We start from the raw sequence: 6,051 nt of genomic DNA, 5'->3' as shown, positions 1-6,051 counted from the left end.
GTATTTTGACTCCATTGTTGCCTCCATATGAACAGGTCAGCCCTGATTATAGATGAGGTATCATCATGGAGATCTTGGACATATATTTTAGTAGCTTTTATAATATTTTTATCGTCATACATATTTAAATTGGCCGGAATAAGTCCTTCAAGTGGCATAACATCAATAAGCCTTTGATTAAAACGAGCATTGATTCTATTAAATAGTCAAGATACATTATACATATAAACACGGCCCATGAGGGAGGCTATAGCCCACTTAGCCCCCCCCATGGCTACGCCACTGGGCTGAGCAATATTTGCTTATTACACCTATAGATACTACTGTGCCCAATTATTTATTTCATCAAGGCAATTTACGAAGTTTGACAATTTGACATTTTTAATCAACAATTTAAACAAAAAAATAATTAGGTGCCTTATCTTAAACATATTTGGAGTAGGTATTCTAAACAGAAATTATTAATTAATTAAATTAAACAACCTATACGGGTATTATTACATATTATTAATATTACATTAATTGCGATCGTTATGACAAGAAGTTTGTAAAATCTTACGAATTTGATTTAATTTTTATCACAAAATATTTCTTTTAATTCAGTTATTAAAAATGCATTTTACAATTATAATAATTATTGTATTTTTAATCACTTAACAATTTTTAGGGCTAGGTGAGCTAAGACCTGTACTTTATATATCTGGGGGGGCTTAGTCCCCTCAATCCTCCCCCCCTCGATTTCCGCCTATGCCACAAACACAAACGCAGAATACAAAATAGTTTGTTTTTTGTCACATGCCCGCATTAACTAGGAGTAAGTTAGTTATTTTTAATTTTAATAGATATTATAATTTACAAGCTTCTTACACATATAAAATAACCCCCTTTTTCCCGAAAATAAATCGTAGTTACACCATTGCTTGAAATTAACATAATGATAGTTTGGTCTAAGAAACTGTTGCGCATTTGTATAAGAAATTGATATTTTATTACATAGGCAGGTAACAAAAAATATAAATATTTCATTAGTGGAGGGGGTCTCAGCCTCCCCACCACCCTCCATCAATGAAAAATAATATTTTTCCTTGAGTACTTAACACGCGTATTAACCAATATTAACCCGAATAATAATGGTTATTAACACCCAAACGTTTATTTATATGTTGTATTGCGGTGTTTGAACACCTGAATATATTCAACACCCGAAACCCGAAAACATTATTCGGGTGCAAAGCCTTGGTTAAATTCAGTATATTTATTATTTTTAACAGTTACAATAGAATACTGATGAACAGTTGACTTCTTAATTTAGTACCCAATGGGAAATAAGTAAAACACACAATTTTTCGAATAATTAAATTGATTTGCTTTTCGTAAATATATCTGTTATCATGATTTCAATTATTAAAATCATTCGATTATTCCATTTGATGATTTCCATTACTAGTTGTAATATCATCAGCAGAATCGGTAAATAATGTTGCTGAAGTTCGGCCGAAAAAACGACCTATATCAGTTCGGGAATACAGTAAATTTAAATATATTGCAATTTCTTTATGCATATTTCCAATTTTGTTTTTTCCAATAACTTGTTTGATACATTAACCATTTTTATAACTAAAAAAAAACTATCTGACTTAACATTTGTGGGTCATAAATCCATATACTTGTATTTCTTAAAAATATCATATAACTCCTCTTTAATAGTAAATTATCGTAAACAATTTGTTTTTGAGTAGAGAAGTTTAATGTGTAATACATATTTCACTAATGAATATTACATATATAGTAATAAATGAACATAGAATGAATAGTCAAGATATACAAAAAATTTTATCTCACCTACCTTTTTACTAAATATTGAATATCAGGAGCTTTGTCAATGAATTTTTTATATAGGTTGAGGTCAAAACTTTGGAATTTTTACTATTAATCCACTCGATTTTCTATTTAAAAAAAATTGTAATTTTAAATAAGTACCAATGTTAATATTATGTTTTATATTTTTCATGCTTTTAAGCATTGAATAAATAGACCATAGAGTTGACGGTTTAATTTCTGTAGATAATTTGTAAAAATGTGTAGGAAATACATTTTCTGACAAAGATTTGGTTTTAATTATTTTTCTCAATTTTAAAAGGTTTTCATAAGCCATTATATATCTTTTGATTTTTCAGGCAATAGATTTAGTGAAACAGCATTTGCTGTTTTAATCATATATGATTGAGGTAATGGTTTAATACAACTACTGTACTGATTGTCATCTTTCGTATTTATGCTTGTTTCCGCGCTTCGCAATCAAACCATCACTGGTTCAACTTTGTGACGAACTCGTGTCGTTTGCAATAAAAAAGAACACTTAACAAGGATAATTAATGAAATTATAACAAATGTAGGGATAACAAGGCCAAAAGCGCCACAATAATATTAACAAAAAAAATAATAATAAATATGATAAATCTAAAGATAATAATAAAATCACATATGCTCCAAACGCGTTGTAATAATATAACAAGACAAATCGTATAAAAATAAAAATAATATTTTTTACAAATATAAGGGAAGATACCTTGAACGGTTTGGCGTTTGAGTGGTTATGCCCACGCGACCGTGTTTACACGTGCGACGAACGCCACAACCGACAGAAGAATCGGTTGATCAGTGACGTCGGTCTCGATTTACAACAACTGGTTTCTTCGCGTACGACGATAACCGAAAGACAATTTCCCGGACACGGGTCAGCTATGCTTCGAACAGTCGTTACATACACGAAGTTGTCCCCGAAGATAGCGACTCCACCATGCTGACCACAAAAACACAAGGCCGGTGGCACGGGAAAAACGACGAGTCGGAGAGAAAGTTTCGGCGGAAAAAAGTCCCGGCAGTAATGGCGTCCACGGACCGGTGATAATCGTACCGCAATAACGCGCCGATCGAAAATGTTTGAACATCACACGCCGACACCGTTATCGGGTGCTCCGGTTAACACGAAATAGAATAATTTGAACGGTGACGTGACACTTGCGCGAACGATCTCATTTTCTAATTCGAATAATTATATAAATCGCGCAAAACAAATTTATCTGTAACGTCCAAAGCACTTGTGTGGGAACAGTTAAAACGAAATATGTTTAAATGTTCATGCGTCGTACAAGGAGGTTGTAAATATGTGTATAAGATTTAACCGAAAGTTTATGTTTTGTACGGACCGTGGTATACATTTAAGTCTTTGGTTGTGCTGGGAATACGCGGCCAGCGCTCTTGGAAATTTCCATTTTACTACACGGAGTTATAGGGATTTCCACTTTCCTTCCACCCGCACTTTTTGGGATTTCCATTTTACCGACCACCACTATGGGATTCCATCTTACCGCCCGCTGGACGGATAAATGGGACATTACAACGCTTTGACCGTGGTCGAAAACCAAACTTTTGGTACAGGTGTGACAATACCTATAGAGAGTCAGGTTTTAATTTCGATTACCGTTTACCTTTGTGTTTATCATTTCGATATCTACGTTTGTATAGCACTTACGAGTGTAATGAGAACTTTGAATGGCTGATGAAATTATCTTTTGGGATGAAAGTAATTCAACATGTTTCATGAAATATTTCAAAGGCGTGAAATATTTCAGTGTTTTAAAAAAAAATGTTTTTCTTTTAAATATGTTTAATTTTTATGTATATTTTACATTTTTTAGGCAGAACAAATTAATAAGACCCATTAGTCATTAAATTAATTTTATTTTTAGTTTTTAAAGCTTATTATTAGTTAAATTTTGTTTATCAAGAAAGTTACATGTTAAGATTTAAATACAGTAAGATTTAACACTATGAAATTTCAGTATGTTAAGTTTCAAAAACAATAAGGTTGATAAATAATTAATGTAAATAATAGGTACTTACTACATATACCTACCATATAGATAGTAGATACCTACTCCATTTTTCTATAAATAATTATTACTTTAAATATCCGGATATCTATTCACCATATATGGCCATAATTACTATGTGTAAAGTGACGTTAAAAAGGTTTTAAATTCACGGATAAATGATAATTTTGTACCTATATTTTACTACTTAGTAGGTAATTAAAAAACTACAACTAGTAATAAGAAAGTGAGTATCCATGGATTTAAAACTGTTTTTAAGTTACCTCTGATAAAATCATAAAATAAAATTGAAATTTATACCACGTACTTGTATCAGTTGAATGAGTTGCATCAAATTTAACCTGGCTATTGTTATAGATAGTATACATGTGACTCATTTATATTGGTATTTATATTAAGTGGGCCCTAATTATATCCAGCTTCTCGATAGGGAAAATGGACCCAGTATGCGCCTGAGGTCATAATCTATAAAAAAAAAAAAACTGTTAAAATCGTTCTTATTCACCTCAAACTACAGTACATTATATTTGAGATACAATTTTATGTTTTTATAAATAAGTTCTGTAAAGTATCAAATATACAAATAATAAAATTATAAGTATTTATTTAATTAGATTTATATTATTATTCCATTAAGCCTATTGATAGGTAACTTATAGCCTATATGATAAGTTAATAAATTAATTACTATCTTTAATGTTATTATTTAATTGGGTAAATTGAAACATTCCATGTTCTTTGTTTATCATCATGACATCATTATTCATAACTAATCTTTACATGTTTTGTTTCGTAAAAATAATTTATTGATAGTCTATGGTCCATAAATATTAAATATTTAAATACATAGGTAACCATAATTTTTTAAATATTATGAAGTCGGCAAATTTAATCAGTTGCCCCATGCTTTCAAAAGTTGAACGAGGAGCGACGAACCCGTACGTGGGTGTATGTTTTTTTATTTTATTTCATATTTTTTTCCGCAAGACTTGCGTTCCTTTTTTCTGTTCCGAGTGTACAAGAGACGTTATGTTCCGACGGACATACAAATTACGGTACAAGATATAATGGGGTGCTTCAAATTCGGACGATTTTTTAACATCCGTTTCGTCACTGCACTAAAAAATTATAATATTATCAGATACAATGCGTGTTTATTTGTGAACATCATTCGTGGTCACGAACGAGCCAAGACCTGAATGGCACTGTTGAAAAAGATGATGCGTTAATGGCTGGTACTGAATTGGTTCCCGAACTCCAAACCCACTTGCCGAATTGGTTCCCGTTTAATTACGCAAATTTTCCTTCTCAATTTTACAGGCTTAGGACTGTTAACTTTAAAGTAGGCTTGGTAAAAAAAGTACGTTAATGTGTGTTAAAAAAAATGATAAAATATCTACAATTTATATCGTTGATTTGGAAGTTAACTTGTCATCACTTTAAATACAAATAATAAAATATAATAAATACAATTTAAAACAATTGATTTGTAAATTTGAAGCTAACTTTCTTGAAATTTTTTTATTATATTTTTATTAATGTAGTCAGTCATACAATTTTCCAAATATTTGTTAATTTTTTCCTGTTTGCTAGTATGTTTCCTTTAATTATGACTTCGAAATTTAATATAATTTAGTCTCTGAATGCTGTTTAAAGTTTCAATTGTTATCTTAATATCGATAATTTTCTAATCTCTAGTAATCTATAATGTATTATACTTCAATACTTTATTTTATCCATGTAATAATTGTGTCTATATGTCATACATATAGCTTTTAAAATTTTGTTTTTATTCTCTATGCACTGGCCTGCTGGATTTTAATTTTTAATAATGTAGGTAAATTGTGTTAAAAATTAAAATTATCACTATTTCACCTGTACACAAACGGGAGTACCAATTCGGCTATACCTAATGAAATACCTTTTTCAAACGGGAACCAATTCGGCCAAATGGGAACTAATTTGGCTACTCCCGCGTTAATACTAAATTCACGTCGAGTCGTACGCGTCTTTCGACGCACCGAACTTGTAACTATTATTCGAATAAAAATGCGTTTCGCCGCCATAAGTCACCACCACCACTATCACTGGGGAATCGATTAACCCGCTGCGAGTCCCGATGTTTAGCGATTGAGTTATAAAAACGTAAACAATC

The sequence above is a fragment of the Sipha flava genome, unplaced genomic scaffold, assembly GCF_003268045.1.
Source record: "Sipha flava isolate LNK unplaced genomic scaffold, YSA_version1 68_pilon_pilon, whole genome shotgun sequence".
NCBI classification, from domain to species: Eukaryota; Metazoa; Arthropoda; class Insecta; order Hemiptera; family Aphididae; genus Sipha; species Sipha flava.
The sequence above is the reverse complement of the archived record's forward strand: the minus strand, read 5'-3'. Positions refer to the sequence as shown.